Genomic DNA, 17,861 nt, shown 5'->3' on the forward strand with positions numbered 1-17,861 from the left:
GATTATTCATCCATGTAGACACAATTATATTGTGTAGGATAATGGATTTGTGTTATTCTTAATGTCTATACATGGCCACAGTGAGACTGAAATTGTTTTTATAACTTTTCAGTACATTGAACGAAAGAAAAGTATGACAGCAGAAAGCATCTGATAAATTAAATGTGACATGTTTTTTATCCATATAAAATGGTTTCTGAGCAGCTGGTAATTGTGAATATTTCAGCAGTCATTTTTGATGTGGAATGCTTCTTCTATGTTCAACTCTAATGAGATGTGAGTTGTACTTCATCAAATTGACAGTTTCCTTACTTTTGTAAATAGGCGTGTGATACACCTGGTAAAGCTCTAGAAACCTTCTCCACTCACCTTTGAAATGCATAAACATTCTCTTCTCTCTGTCTAGTGTACACATCACCATCACCTTTTCCTTATGGAGAGTATGATATAAAGAAAGGATGACGTTTGCCAGCATTTACTGAATTCCCAGGGTCATAGTGATACTGTAATACATTATATTCAGTCTGTAATTATCCTAACTCCCATGAGGACAAAGAAAAATGTGAACAATAAACAGGAGTTTGTAGAAGCTCTGGATTTCATGAACTGCCAGTTTTAAATTTGTTTTTGTTGCTTTTTAAAAGTTTGTTCTTTTCAGAAAGGCATGATACCTTCAATTCCTCCATCACTTACAGCTTTCATGACACTTTTAGAATATGGTCATTGGCTATATTCATGTTAAACAAAGTTTACTCCATTCCCTATTTATTGCTCAGGAAATTTATAGAGAGAAGATGCCATCAAGTAGGGTGACCATTTTAATTTTATTCATTTATATATGAAAATACAAAGTAATGTGTTTCACTTTGATAATCTATGTGTCATGTATTTTGGTGGTCTTCACCTACTCTAGTCCGCTACCTCTTTTAAGTGGTCCCTTTCCTCTCTCCTTGAGCCCAATACTCTCTTCATGTTAAACATATGTCCCTGTGTTGTCTCCTCTCTTATCCATTAAAGAACTCCCTTCTGGCAAAGCACTCTCCCTAGTTTCATGCCCTCTTCTCTTCTCACATACATCAAACTTAACTTAAAGCTCCGGATCAGCACTCAAGGGAAAACATGTTTGTCTTTCCTAGTCCAGTTTATTTTGTTTAATGCCATGATTTCTAGTTCAATCTGTTGTCTTGGAAATGTTATGATTTTATTTTCTGTAATATCCAAGTGAGGTTTCACTTTGCATTTGTGTATCCATATTTTATGTATCCATATATTTAGTGATGGATATCGTGGTTGCTTCCTTCATCACTTGAGCACAATGACGCAGCAAGCATGGGTGTAAAGGGATTTTTCTTCTACATTGACTCAAATAACTTCACATGCATGCCCCAGAATGGTGTAGCCTGATGGGTCATAATGTTGTTCTATCACTTGTGTTGTGAGAAACCTTCATGATGGTTTTCATAGCATCTACCAGCTCCTACTCCTTCCATCAGTGAATAAAATCCCCTTCCTTTCATCCTCTATAGAATTTGTTGTTCTCCTTTTTTCTTATGATGACCATTCTGACTGTGATGATGAGAATTTAAAGGTAGTTTTAATATCATTTCCCTGGTTCCTATAAATTTTGAGCCATTCTAATATTTGGCCTTTTGTATTCCTTTTTTTTCCTTTTTGAGTACAATCTATTAAGTTCATTAGGCCATTTATGGATTATGAGATTTATTTTATGATTTATTTTTTTCAATTTTGTATATTCCAGTTATTAACCATCAGTTTGAATTACAGCAGGCAAAATTTTTCTCCTGTTCTTGATTGATATTTTCTGTTCAGTCAGCCGATAGTCTGCTTTGTGCTGCAGAAATTTTTAATAATCTGTAGCACCATTTGTGAAGTTTGTTTCCTGTTTTGGAGTCTTGTTCAGAAAGTTCATCATTACTCTGTCTCAGCATTTTCTGCAGATCTTTCAGTAGCTGTATGAGAACCACAGTAAAATGTAAGAAACATCTTCTATAAAGAGCAGATGAACAACTAACAAACTCTACATTCCCTTGGTGTCTTTCCCCCTTAAGTTTTCTCACCTGCAGTATTTAGAATAGAATAGGTCCTTTTGTGTTATAGAATTATAACCATAAAGGTAGTGAAAATATAGACAAGACTAATATTAGTAAAAGGACTGAACCATAACACTTACATGGAATATGAACCCAGGCAGATATAAACATACACTGATGTGAATTCTCTCTCTCTCTCTCTCTCTCTCTCTCTCTCTCTCTCTCTCTCTCTCTCTCACACACACACACACACACACACACACACACACCTGTAAAAAAAATTCTCACAGCCCTTTTATGCACTCTATAGAATACTGGTATTTGCTTGGTTAACCATAAAACAAAATATCAAAGAGACATACAGGTGAGGCTAGTAAAACACAGGGCCGAACCACTGTCTTTGGATTCTATTTTCTGCGATAACAGGGCAATATTTAACACATGACATCAAAAATTTTAAACACAACCTGAAAACTTCAGTGCTAAAAGAAATGTGTCCTAATATTCAAGAAATCGCTGAAGTGATGTTTGTTTTCAAGGGGTGATGGGAAAACCAAATGGCTGCACTGACTCACTGTATTGACAAGCACTTGGTCTGTGCTGTCTTTCCTGGCACTGCTGGCTGTGGCACGGTGGCTCTAGTCAGCCAACAGATGTGACATCCTCCCTTTATTTCTGCATGCTTGGCTGATATTTTCTAAGATCTGGTAGTCCATTTGTCTGCCTTCCTTTGATCTACCAGTCTATCATTTAAAACAGAAATGGTTACTGGAGAATGTATTTTTGAGTGTATATAGATAGATTCTTGTCAACACTGTGTGTGTGTGTGTGTGTGTGTGTGTGTGTGTGTGTGTGTGTGTGTGTGTGTGTGTGCGTGCGTGCTCCAGTAAGACTCAGCTTTGGCTGCTATTGAAATTTTTAACTAGAAGTCATGGCTAATTATGCAAAACTGTTATTCTCAAGTGCACAAAAACTATGCAAATTAACAGAATACCCAGACACTAATTATATACTGGTCATCAAAGAAGTGAAGAATGAAATTATTCTATAAACAGGGGAACCAGCATATTGATGTTGTGAATTCTGGGGTTAAGGCATAATTTCTGTCAAAGGTGTGTATTTTAAAGGCATAGTACTGCAATCTACTCTTTACAGGAATTCAAAGAAAATCCTCTCACAGAAATGTACAGAGGATATTTACTGTCAATAGGCTTATATTCTTAGAAAATTGTATTCATATTGGTATGATACGTGAGTTTTATTGGCTTTTTACAATTTGTGGGATTTCAGTAGACCTTCCCCAGCACAGATAAGCTCTGCTCTGCTTACTGAAAGTATCAGATACAAATCCCTTGCACTTGGAAAAGCAAAGAGAGTACATAGATTTATCAATCCTGACACTGAGGCCTTTCTTCCTGGCTCAGCAAGGACTCACCCAAATAATATAAAACTGGAAAAACAGGACACTGGAAGAGTAAGCAATCTTGCATCCAACAGCAGAATACTGTAAAGCTGTCTGGGAAATAACTCTACATTTCTTTTCCTTTTCTTTAATTCCCCAAATCTAGAAGACTATTATACATAGAAGGCTCTTGCATTGGGGTGGGGGTTGGTGCTCACCGGTGGTAGTCCTGGATATATCAGAGCTCCTGGAGATCAAGCTGCATCTGGGTGTGGCCTGAGTGGTTGGGGATCCAGAGCACAGGCTTAGGTCCCTGGTGCAGGTGCTTCAGCTGCATACCTAGCAGAGGATGGCCTTATCTGATATCAATGGAAGCGGAGGCCCTTGTTCCTGTGGAGATTTCACGTCCCAGCCTAAGGGATTATAGGGGGTGAGGCAGGGGTGGGTGAGTGGGTGAAGGAGCACCCTCATAGTGGCAAAGGGGGAGGGGGTAGAGGGGGGATGGAATGAGAGGTTATACAGGGGTAGCCAGGAAGGGGGATATCATTTGAAATGTAATGAAATAAAAAGAGTAATGAAATGTAAAAATAAATAAATAAAAGAAAGCTATCTCTAACCATAATTTTTTTGTGATGGGAGATCAAACAAATATAAAACTCTAAATAAAAAGGTGAAAGTGACTGTATGTGACAAACACTGAGCTCTAGCAGTTATAGCTGATGATATTTAGGAAGACCCAACTTGTCTAATGTGACAATAAATGGCCTGATACTTCTTTTCTCTTTTTAATTTAATTCAATTTAATTATTTAATATTTCTTTATCTTACTTATTTACTTTACATCCGGCTCACTGTCCTTCTCCTGGTCACCCCCTTTCACAATCCTTCTACCCACACCTCTACATGTTCTCCTCTGAGTGGATGGGGGAACAGATATGAGCCACTTGTGCCTGGTCAGTTACCCTAATGGCTTTAAACTGCTTCTGGCTTTGTAAAAGTAACAAGAGCCTTACCAGAATTGCATATTAATAACATATTTTGACTTTTAAAATTCATCTTACTTTTTCATAAATTATATTCATACGTAATTACAGAATTAACAGTAAAGTTAGAATGGGTCAACAATATTGAATAGTTAAAGATGTCCCTTAACATATTTGTTACCTTAAATACCCATAATTTATTAATTTATTATTTATCTCTGCTGCTTTGCACCATGAGCAATATGTCTCAACGACTCCACATCCCCAGTGCCTTCAAGATCACTATTCTATCCTGATATCTATGTACTAAACTTCCTCAGATAATAGATATGTACAACCTACTTTGGTTCTGTTTTATGTCTTGTTCATTTTACTTAAGACATCAAGGCTTATTGGCATCAGCACAAACCACAGCATTTTCTTTTCTCAAGACTTTGTCATACTTCCTCATTATGTGTACCCCACACTTTCTTGCATTCATTCATACTTTGGCTACTGTGAGCGTGATAGTTCAGATAATGCTACAACATACTTATATCATTATGTGGCTTCTGCATCAGGCATGTCTCATTATGTTGTTGACGCTCTATATAAGGCTATTTATATTCCAACCAACAATTTTCAAGCCTTACTTTTTCTATATTTTTTTCTGTATGCAGAAGACAATCAGAACATATTTAGGAGAAACAGTAGGATAAAAAATCACCAACTGTATTCTTCTACCTATGGGCACTGAGGGGGATGCTTACTGAGAGCTGTCACTAGTGGTTCACCCTTAAGCGTTGTGTTCTGTTCGCTAGCCATTCCTATATTTAACTCCTCATAACTGTTCTCACATCAAGACTTGTGTGCTGCAGTGTTTCCACACCAGGTACCTGAAGGGCAACCCTCTTCATCGCATTTTCATATTTCCATAGGTTTTCCTATGGGGATTAACCCCGTAATCAATAGCCAGGTGTTCACTGGCTATTGAAAGAATAAAATATTGAACTCCTGAACTTAAGAAAGTACATAACAAGTTGACAACTGATTTTTCTTCCAGAATAGGCTAAGTGAGATGATTGGGCAGGCTTAGATTCTTTCAAATCATGACAAAGATTGACTGACCTCCTGGACTCTGTTAAAGGACAATTTTATTAAATCTGACTGATTTGGAGATACAACTGGTTATGCTTTATGAAGAGAGTATCCTTCTATTAAATAGTAGGGAATTAATAAATATTAATTCAGTAATGATTCTTTTTGTATATTATGTATTATTTGAAAGTTTCATACATGTATAAGATATATTTAAGTCAGAGTTATCACCACCTATCTCCAGCTTTTTCTTCCTGGATCTCTTTTTATATCCATCTCAAATCCATGCCCCCTTTTTAATACCTGCAGAGTATAATTAATACCCCTACTGAGCATATATTCCTTATTATTAGGCTATTAACTAGAACATATTTAACCACCCAGGAACCACACCCCTAATACATCTGATTCTCCCTTCCTTTATAGCCACAAACTATCAACTGTCAATAGCTCCTTAGCATCCATACTGTAAAGACACTGACTTAGTCTTGTATAGGCAACCACTGATACTGTAAGTTCATGAAGTCATTGGTTCTGTCATGCCCAAAGAGTATGTCTTAATCTTCCCTAGCATTAGACTCTTCCAGTCCTTTGGCTTCCACTTCTAGGATGGGATTTAGTGCTGATTTTAGATTTGTGATAAAATTGCAGTGACACTTCTGCATTTTGACCAGTTGTGAGTTAGCCACACTTTGTCTACTCCACAAAGACACTAGTTAGTATAGCATTAATCTATGTGTACAGGCAGGTATTCAGAAGACAGTTTTGTACTGTGCCTTTTAACAAACTAAAAGTAGTATGTTTTCTCTACAGATTATGAGCATGCCTACCACAGGTTCTTGTGCAGATTTATCATGCTATACATGCTATACAATCATAAAGTGATTGGCTAATCATAATATTCATGCCACTATCGTACCCATAAATACATCTTTCTAAGCTGGTTCTTATTCTAGCACACAGGATTCACAATTCAGTAAAAGTGTTGATGACATTTCTCCAACAATAAGCTATATACCATCTTCAGGTACTATGAAAACTCAAAGTAAACAAACTCTAGGTCAATACCAACTAGGTTTCTTCAACTTCACCAAAATTGTCATGTCATCAGCAACAGGGTCTTACCAACAAATTCTGATGGGCAACAAGGAGCAATGACCATAACCTGCATTATTTGTGGGTCACTGGAGCACACCTGAACCAGTAACCAGAACGGAGGTCTCCAATACCTAAAAATGGGCCACCCATGGCTCTAAAGGGAGTTTATGTTGAGTAACTCTACCTAAAATATTTTGTGTATACGTAGTATATGTATATGTTTATGTATATATGCAATATATGCATGTATATATGAATATATCTTGTATTTTTATATTCCATATATATTAAATATATTTCATTCTGTATATAATGCATTCATATATATGAATATATTACTTTCTTGCTTTTTTTGCTTTTCTCTACTTAAACCTATCCTCTTTTATTTTCCCATTAAGAGAGGGTATCACTTTGCAGCTCAGAACAGCCTAGAGTTCACTGTGAAATCTCAGGCTGGCCTCAAACATGAAAATCTTCCTGTCTCAGCATCCCAGCTGCTAGCATTATAGGCATATGGCATTATACTAAGATTAATTATTCTTCTTGTAGGGAGTATTGACAGACATTGAAGCTTCCTGATGTTCCTTTCATATTGATTTTAATGAAGATTTACACAGTTAACACTTTTCATATATTGAACATCTGAGTAGCAGAACACACAATGACCTGCAAAATTAAGGCTATAGAATGCATCAAAATATCTGAGATAGCATTAAGTATGATTGTTTATGCTTTCACTATTTTGGATCATTCTGCTTCTTGTTCTTATTAAGAATTCCAAGCTGTTGGCTTTTCCTCTTTGGTAGCTTTTCTATCGCTTCATTTTCTTTGTGAAGATGTTGTTTTCTCCTCCCCATATCCACCCAATCCATAAAATCTTTTTGCTGTTTCTAACCTCAGCTCCCACAGGATTTGTCTCCTCAAACCATGCTTTTACCACCCATTCCAGACCACTTCCATCTGTTAGGACAACAGAAGATCCATCCTAAGCAACGGGTTAATCTTTAGGTGAATAAATTATTACTCTTGATGATATAGGGCATCATCTCCATTGAGTTTTTGATCAAATATCCTCTTTTTCTCTAAAATTACTTTTTGACTGTTGTTTGTCTTTAATTTAGTGTCAAAAAGATTAAGTCCCCTTGCCCTCATGGCACTGGTAGAGCGAATTGTGCGGATGCTGCATCTTGAAATTTCAGATTTCTTATGTTTGCACTGCTTATCTGTAAGCTAGGGTTAGATTAAGAATTCAAGATTCAGTTTTATAGTCAGTGTCTGCTGTTTTGAACTTTATGCTAAAACCACGTCTTTGAGGAAAACACAGAATAGTCATACCGTATTGCCAAATTGGTTTTTCCGGAAGTGGAATTTGTGGTTTGAATCAATGATCACACTGTAAGTTGTGAGTACATCTTCTCCCAAATCTCTCCTCTCCGCTGTTCTATGTAGTTCACCTTTTATTTCAATACCTCACCTATGTGTTCCAATTATATATATCCACTCCTTCCAGGCCATCTCATACTCTGCTGAAACAGCGTTTGTTTACTAGCTAGCTAGTTGTCCTTTGAATATGGCTCCATGAAATAGCTTCTGCAATTTGTATTGTTCTAAGTTGACTTGATATTAAGTCGATCTGCTAGGGATAAAAATAAATAATTTAGAAAATCCACTGGCAAGGAAATAATCAAAATCAAGCCTTAGGAATGTTGCTTTCAAACCACAGAGCAAGTAAAGGTTACAAGGCACATTTATAAAGCACTTCTCCATTCATAATGACACGTAGCCCCGTGTTATTAGAATTGTGACAATACTCAAAAATAAGCAAAATGCAATAAAACTCTCCAGCATAAAATAATGAGGAATAATTAAGGACTAGCAGGCTTGGGTAAACTGAAATACTATAATTAGGGGGCAGGATCTGGAGGACTATTTGAAAGAGAGGAATATGAGTATTTCTATGTTCAAAAGAGCTTTTCCAGTTCTCTTTGTTCAGTGGTAAAATGGAGTTCTTCCGGAGGGAGAAGTAAATCTTCACTTTGTTTTTTTTCTCCTCTTCTGGGGATGGTGCTTAGAGGTATTCCTGATGGTGTAGCATTTGACATACTGTCGTCGTAGGCTTTCCTACAATACAGCCTCTAACAAAATTAGGCTGTCTCGAACCCCTGGCAACAGGATTGTTTACCTTTACACCAAGAAGGTTGGGAAAGCACCTAAATCCGCACGTGGCATATGCCCAGGCATACTCTGAGGGGTTCGCGCTGTGAGGCCCAAAGTCCGTATGAGATTGTCTAAGACAAAGAAGCACGTCAACAGGGCCTATGGTGGCTCCATGTGTGCCAAGTGTGTCCATGACAGGATCAAGTGGGCTTTCCTTACTGAGGAGCAGAAAATCATTGTGAAGGTGTTGAAGGCACAAGCACAGAGTCAGAAAACAAAATAAATATGCAACTTTTTTAAGTAATAAAAATCAAGACTCGGTCTAAAAAACAAAATCTTCACTCTGAGAAGCTCTGGTTGGGCCATGTCAAGATGGTTTGTCATAAGAAGTAGAACAGGGGTGTATCAGTACGCAATTAATTACTCAAATTGATTGCCTACCAGATAGGAGGCTCTTGGTCCAACTCCAGCAGCACACAAGTGTGCATGGTCATATACACTTGTAGGCCCAGCACTTGAATGAAGGAAGAAGGGTTTAGAAGTTCAAGGACATTCTAGAAAGCATAGGCAATTCAAAGCTAGCCTGGGCTAGAGACCTCATCCCCCAAGGGAAAAAAGAGTAATATTAGTTACATATCATCATTTTTCTAAAATAGATAATGATGCTATGCTCTTATTTTTAGTCTGCAGATCTTGGAGTATGTGTTGATGACATTTATTAGTTTAACATAATTTTGGTTTTAGGGAATTTCATATATGCATGCAATATAGTTTGACTATAATCACCCACAATTCTCCCCTCCAGTTCCTTTCTGATTTGCCCCATTGTGTCCCTTTCCCAACTACATACCTTTCTTCTCTTTTAAAAATATCAATGAATGCTGTCTTTGTTCCCATTGGTATGTGGCTATCCATTGGAGCACACCACTAAAGAAAACTGTCTCTCCCAACCCCAGCATCCATCAAATGTCACTTCAAACACAGAAGTGGGGCTCATGACCTCCTCCTCCACATAAGCTAGAATTACTAGCTTTATCCAATGCAGGACTTTGCAGGCATCCTCAACTGTTCTAAGTTTGTAAGGAGAGAGCTCCTCTCATGACAAATAAATCAGTATTTTTCTATCGACTTCCTCACATCCCTGCTCTTACAATCTTTGCCCCTAGTCTGAGATATTTTCTTTAAGCCTTTGTGGAAAGAAGTATGGTATATATCTTCACCATGGAGATGAGCACGCCACTGAGATTTATTTTAAAACTGAACTCTGTAATAAGAGAAGCTTTGTTTTAAAAAGTTGATCAATGATAGATTATTATGACAGAATTCATGAACTTTGGAAACGCAACAGGACATTTACAGTGCTTAGAGATATAGAAATTCCATTCTACTGTATTGATAATGAGTTGGTATTTGAAATATATCTACAATATCCTTAAAACGTGACTGACTAGCTGTTTCTGAATGTAGCCTGTTCCACCTTTGGTTTCTTAATGGTCTCTCATAGTTTGAATATAATAGTCACCAGTTCTGTCAGCTTTTTTTTTTACATTTGATTTGCTGTATTTAAAGTTGTCATTATGGTTTTTATTGTTATTTGTATCCATTAGATAATGCAGATAGATCCTCACAACTTTATCAAAAGGTCTGCAAACCACATCCAATAGTGCATCTGATACTCTGATGTCTAGACACATCCACTGTCTCCTATATTCAGGATAAGAGCCTTTTGTCATGTAAATACTTTGGTTACATTTGCAGTTTATGTATTTAAAAAAGCATTATTTAATCTCCTAAAGGCTGAATGGGAAGGGAGTGAGCGCTTGCAAGGTGACCTAGAGAAGTTAATTTCACAGCATGAAGTGACTGTTAATTTCAGGAAAGATATATGTATGTGACTCTCACCCACAGGGGAGATGGTGTGTGTGGGAGCTTGCTCCTTTGACTGGGCGAGCTATCCAATTAGGGAAGTATTATCCACCAATACATTTTAAATTTGATTATTTCTTTATTCATGGGAATATTGGAAGCTCCTCCCCTTTCTAATTTATTATTCCATTTCAAATCTTACAAACATTATCTTAAAATCTAAAGGAGAAGTACCTCCTAATTTTGCTGTTAGGTATTTTATTCTCTGGCTAAAACCTTACTGTTCAGGACCTCTGAAAAACCAAGATGCCTTCTACAAGTGACCTTTCATGTTGCACACATTTCATTTTAAAAATAGCACTGCCTGATATCCATGACAGGGACTACAGGACAACCAGGAAGAGTCGTGAGGATCCAGTATTAATCACATAGCAGAAGCCAGAGGCCTTGAACCAGACCAATGACTCATTACAATGAACATTTGTAAGTGAAGATATGTGGACAGAGGGCTGTATACAGTAGGGAACACTGTGACACACAATGCAACACACTACAGATAGATTCTATGCTTGTTTTGTTTATTCTGTATTTATCTATCTATTTATTTATTCATTTACTTATTTAAAATATGTATATATTTTTATGGAGAGGTTGCAAAGGGAGAGGGCAGATATAGATGATGGGGAGATGATAGGGACTAGGGTTCATGAGGTGAAATTCACAAACATTCTATTGGTCTCAATTGGGATCATCTTATAAGGTGCTAGTCACCAAGACCTGACACTATTATTAATGCTATGATGTGCTTAAAGATAGTACCCTAGCATGGCTTTACTCTGATAGACTCTACCAACAGTTGACTGAGACAAATGCAGATATTTACATCTAACTGTTGAACTGAAGTTGGAGACCCTTATGGTTGAATTAGGGAAAGGATTGAAGAAACTGTATGAGAGGGCTACACCATAGAAAGACCGGCAGTCTCAACCAACCTGAACCCTGGAAGATCCCAGAGAGTGAGCCAACAACCAGGCAACAACCAGGCCACCAGGCTGGTCTGAGGTCTTCAAAACACACACACACACACACACACACACACACACACACACACACATACACACACACACACACATATGGACTGCCTGGTCTGGCCTCAGTGGGAGAAGATGCACCTAATCCTTTAGAGACTGGAGGCACCAAAGAAGGAGGATGCCTGATAGCATGGCACCCTCTCAAAGGGAAGAGGGAGGAGGAATGGAATGAGGAACTGTGGAAGCAGAGATTGGAGGGTAGCAATTGCTGAAATGTAAATAAATAAAATAATTTTTAAAGATTTATTTATTTATTAAAGGGCATTGGATCTCATGACAGATGGTTGTGAGTCATCATGTGGTTGCTGGGATTTGAACTCAGGACCTCTGGAAAAGCAGTCAATGCTCTTAACCACAGACCCATCTCTCCAGGACTCTTTTTTTTTCCTTTTACTTTAAATTGGGTATTTTATTTATTTACATTTCAAATGTTATACCCTTTCCTGGTTTTCCCTCTGGAAGCATCCTATCCCATCATCTTGGTGGTTTAGTCCCTGGGAACTATGGCGGCTCTGATTGGTTGATATTTTGGTTCTCCCTATGGGTTGCAAACTCTGTCAGTCCCTTCAGTCCTTTCTCTAACTCCTCTGTTGGGGTCACCGTGCTTAGACCAATGGTTGTCTGCATGTACCTGCCTCTATATTTGTCAGATTCTAGCAGAACCTCTCAGGAGACACCTATATCAGGTTCCTGTCAGCAAGCACTTTTTGGGATCCACTATGGTGTCTGGGTTTGGTGTCTGCATATGAGATGGCTCCTCAGGTGGGGAAGTCTGTGGATGCCCTTTCCTTCAGTCTCTGCTCCACATGTTGTCTCATTTCCTTCCTTTAGTATTTTGTTCCCACTTCTAAGAAAGACTGAAGCATCCATGCTTTGGTCTTCCTTCTTAAGGTTTGTGTGGTCTGTTAATTGTATCTTGGGTATTCTGAGCTTTTGAGCTAATATCTACTTATCAGAGAATGCATACCAGGTATGTTATTTTGTGATTGGGTTACCTTGCACAGGATGATATTTTGTAATTCTGTCCATTTGCCTGTGATTTTCATGAAGTCATTGTTTTTAATAGCAGAGTAGTACTCCATTATGTAAATGTGTAAATGTACCACATTGTCTGTATCCATTCCTCCATTCAAGAATATCTGGGAACTTTTCAGCTTCTGACTATTATAAATAAGGCTGCTGTGAAAAGAGTAGAGTAAATGTCCTTGTTATATTTTGCATCATCTTTTGAGTATATGCCCAGGAGTGATATCGGTGGGTCCTCACATAGTACTTTGTCCAATTTTCTGAGGAACCACCAGATTTATTTCCACAGTGGTTGTACCAGCTTACAATACTACCAACAATAGAAGAGTGTTTTTCTTTTTCCACATCCTTGCCAGCATCTGCTGTCACCTGAGTTTTTGATCTTAACCGTTCTGACTGGTGTGAGGTAGAATCTCAGGGTTGTTTTGATTTGCATTTCCCTGATGACTAAGGATGGCGAACATTTCTTTAGCTATTTCTCAAGCATTCAGTATTCCTCAGTTGAGAATTCTTTGTTTAGATCTGTACCCTGATTTTAATAGGGTTATTTGGTTCTCTAGAGTCTAACTTCTTGAGTTCATTGTATATAGTGGATATTATCCCTCTATTTGGATACAGTATTGGTAAAGATCTTTCCCCAATCTGTTGGTTGCTGTTTTGTCCTTTTGATAGTGTCCTTTGCCTTACAAAAGCTTTGCAAGTCTATAAGGTTCCAGTTGTCGATTCTTAATCTTAGACCATAAGCCTTTGGTGTTCTGTTCAGGAAATTTTCCCTTGTGCCCATGTGTTTTAGGCTTTTCCCCATTCTTTCTTCTATTAGTTTGAGTGTATCTGGTTTTACGTGGAGGTCCTTGATCCACTTGGACTTGAGATTTATACAAGGAGATAAGAATGGATTGATTTGCATTCTTCTACATGCTGACCACTAGTTGAACCACACATCATTTGTTGAAAATGGTGACTTTTCCCACTGAGTGGTTTTAGTTCTTTTGTCAAAGATCAAATGACCATAGGTGTGTGGGCTCAATTCTGTCTCTTCAGTTCTATTCCATTGATCTAATCACCTGTCTCTGTACCAATACCATGCAGTTTTTATCCCTATTGCTCTGTACTACAGCTTGATGTCAGTGACAGTCATTCCCCCAGAAGTTCTTTTATTGTTTAGAATAGTTTTTGCTATCCTGGGTTTTGTTATTCCAAATGAATTTGCAAATTGTTCTTTCTAACTCTATGAAGAATTGAGTTGGAATTTTGATGGGAATTGCATTGAATTTGTAGATTGCTTTTGTCAAGGTGGCCATTTTTACTATATTAATCCTGCCAATCTGTGAGCATGGGAGGTCTTTCCATCTTCTGAGGTCTTCTTCAATTTCTTTCTTGGGAGACTTGAAGTTCTTATCATACAGATCTTTCACTTGCTTGATTATAGTCACACCAAGGTATTTTATATTAGTAGTGAGTATTGTGGAGGGTGTCATTTTTCTAATTTCTTCCTCAGCCTGTTTATCATTTATATAAAGGTAGGTTACTAGTTATTTTATGTCCAGTTATTTGAGTTAATTTTATATCTGACACATTGCTGAAGTTGTGTATCAGGTTTAGGAATTTCATTAAAAAAAAACCAAAAATGAAAAAATAGGGCTGTTCTTAGTTATGAATAAAAAGATTAATAATGAATATTAGTACGTGGCAGAAAAACATTTAAATGAACTTTAAAATAGAAATACAACATACAAATGAAATTAGAGTGTTTTGATACTTTATATGCTTTTTTAATACATTAAATGTTAATGCCACTTTAATTCACATCTAAAAGACAGAAAATTGAGTGTAAAATTCTAAAATGTTTTGTCCCAGCTGCAGGTAGTCAAAACTAAATAAATAGGTCTACTTTTTATTTAAACTTAAACAAAATTCTTCTAGTAATTTTGAAAGAGAGCTGCTGCATTTTGTCTTAGAGTATGAAATGTGTTCAGCTGCTCATCAATGCATACTCTGGAAGATGCAACCTGCTAGCAATGAATGCAAATCTCTGAATGAAGAATCTGCTATCATTAGATCTTGCCTGCTTCTTACTACTTCCTGTTCAGAAAATGAAATACAGGTTTAGAATGTCAACTATGGTGTCTTCCTCATAGGCACCATGTCCACCACCTACACACCCAGCTAACTGGAAATGCCACACTTCTGTACTCTACAAACTGCCAATCATATTTAGTAGGGAATTAATTGGAAGTAAAATATTTTTACAAACCCAAGCTGGTATATTTCCAATTGCCTAGTTACTTACTGGAATTCCCTGTAGTTTTTCAGGGTTTGTCAGCTTATGGAAGACATTCTACCCTTTTTGATTTTACCAAGCGTAGTAATTTGTTGAGCACACTCATTAGTACATACAAGAACAGTTCTATCGGGTTATTGTTATGAATTTGACAAGCTTTCATCAAATGTCTACCATGTCGCAGACTGTCTTCTATGTATTAGAAAATATAAAGACCAAACTCTAGCTTGAGTTGAACTTCTGCAGTTTTTCTTCCATGATTTAGTCTGCTCTAGTGAGTCACTACCAGTACTGCTTTGGCTTCATGTGTGTATTCCATCTACCTTCACCTATGCCTGGTAACTTTTTGTGCCCCTGTGAGGTCAAAGTTGCATTCATTTCTCACAGACTACCTACCACACTAGTATTCCCAGTGCACACACTGTTAAACTTATCTCAATCACAGACATATGACAAACACTTCCCTAAAATTCATCCCTCTACTGAAATAGACTCCAGCTGTGACAATGTTTATAATTTCTCTGAAGCTGGAAATTTTCATCATGCTTCTACTTTTAGAAATGCAAATCTGTGATTAATCAATGAGTCACTTTGAATGTGTGATTCATTCTTTGGTTGTAGAGCAGGCTAAAACACATCGCAAGGTGTGAAACTGAAGATTGATGCTCTTCCTGTCTTATGGAAATGTGGGGGTCAGGGCAGCTTTAGAGGGCTGCAAGGTTTTTCCTTGCACAGGTATAACAGTTTTAGGCAATGACTTTATATGCACGAGAACCCAAAATGGGGACACAGACAGATGCATTACTGCTTTTTATGGCCACCAGCCAATCTACCAGAAATGGCAGCCTCTGTGTTCGGTGTGTTCTGTTTCAAATTTAAGATAAATAGTAGCAGAAGAAAACACCTTAAATTGACTTCAACCTGCACAGGTGTGTTCTCAGGACATGATCCTGAGTATTGGTTTACATACACATGAAAAAGGTACACATGCATGCACCAAACACACACCAAAAATATTTTATGACCTTTTCAAATATGAATCAAAGTATTTCTATTTCTCTTTGGAAGCTTGCATATAAGTCTCGTGAACTTACCTACCTAGAGACAAACATGCCACCACACACAACTTTTTAAAGTCGTTTGTGGAGATATACATTCTGGTCTTCTTTCCATATTTTACCTACTGATCTGTCTCCCCAGTGTCCAGTCCTGTAAAATATCTTTATTCTTATTTGAAAGCTATTGCATAGCACAAAAGAATATGTAATTCTAGGTTTTAAAAAACAAGCATGCTTGTCACTAGGTAGCCTGATATGATTTTAAATGAAGAGAAACATTGATTAGGTATGGAAAAGTTTGTTGTATAGGTCTTCATTTGCATGATTGAGGGAATTCCATATATAATAATTATTATTTAATGCTATAATTTATATAAAATTTATTATAAATTTATATAATGTATATGTTATAAAATAATAACTATTATAATAATTATTATTATAGTCAATACTCATATGAACTTTGAAAACTAAGTTCACTTCTACCTGAATACGGGGTATAAGGAATCTTTTCCAAAGTCCACCTCTGCACAAGTCTCATTTGAAGTAAAATATAGAACTGAGATTAAAGTGTGCATGTGAGTTTCTCCTTCTTGTTGTCCCTGCTGTGTGATCCTGGTTTACTTAAGCTCTGTAGAGCACACTGCAAACCTCCGAAGAAATTTCCTCCCAAAGGAAATTTTGCTCTCCAAATCCAAATGGTAGAGAAGATCTTCCCAAGATATACCTACTGAGTTTTATTTGCTAAGAAAATTGTAGGTCCTCCTCTAAACTTTCTAAGTCAGTATTTCCTACTGTCATTTTTTTCCTGTTATGTGATTTATTCTTATTGAAATCAGCTTTTTCTCTCAAAATATCATTGAATTGTTCTGAACCTTGAATTCCCACATCCAGCCAAGAGTGTTCAGTCATTCTAGTGGATACAGGAGGCAATCCTGATTCTGGGATGATTGCTTAGCCCACAGCAGATTATATTTTTATTTCTGTCTTTAAAAATCCAAGAGATTACAGTTTCAGATTACACTAGGTTAACGGTTCTTTATAAAAGCTATACTGTGGGTGTTAGGACCAATGTTGGGGTTTAAATCTCGGTTCCTTCGCAGACAAAGCATACCACGCCAACATGGTTCCCTGTCGAGAGGCTTAATGAGAGAAGAAGAAGAAGAGAGGAAGGAAAGGTCGGCCATGAGCATGTGGAGGGAAGGAAGGAGGTAGAGAGAAGGGACAGGGAAGAGGGGAAGAGCAGGGAAGAGAAGAGAACAAAGAGAAGGAGAAGGGTGCAAACAGCCCCTTATATAGTGTCGGGCACAGCTAGCTGTTGCCAGGAAACGGTGGGGTGGAGCATACCTGCCTGTTCCCAGGTAGCTGTAGGGGTGGAGCTTAGACAGAATACCAACATTCCCCTGTTTTGGTTTAATTAAGAAAGAAAAATTAGGGAAGGGGCGGCGCAGATCTTCCTGGCTGCTGAGGCCGTGGAGAGCTCATAGGCAACACCCCGTGAGCAAACCTGAGCCTGGGGACCACAGGTAAGACAAACTTTTCTGCTACAAACGACTTGCCTGGTGATCTCGGGTCACACAGAGGCGGAGTTCCTCTGGGGCCGGACACTTCCGGTGTTTGGCCAGAGTCCCGGACCAGCGGAGGATCCCTGCCTTCAGCAGCTCTCTGCTCCCAGGCCCCCCGGAGGGGAGTTCTGGCCCCCTGGTCGGGCGGGCACTCCTGAGGCAGCAGAGCGGAGGAGACCACCAACGCTGCCCACCTCTGCCCACAT

At 37.9% G+C, this 17,861-nt stretch overlaps 1 protein-coding gene and 1 pseudogene across 1 annotated transcript in view; both read left to right on the forward strand.

Moving 5' to 3' along the window:
• Positions 1 to 17,861, forward strand: part of Ralyl (RALY RNA binding protein like) — a 680,590-nt gene that overhangs the window by 145,716 nt on the left and 517,013 nt on the right. The gene's annotated exons all lie outside the window — the stretch shown is intronic.
• Positions 8,695 to 10,339, forward strand: LOC116897042 (annotated as a pseudogene).

Source organism: Rattus rattus, chromosome 3, assembly GCF_011064425.1.
Source record: "Rattus rattus isolate New Zealand chromosome 3, Rrattus_CSIRO_v1, whole genome shotgun sequence".
Taxonomy (NCBI): Eukaryota; Metazoa; Chordata; class Mammalia; order Rodentia; family Muridae; genus Rattus; species Rattus rattus.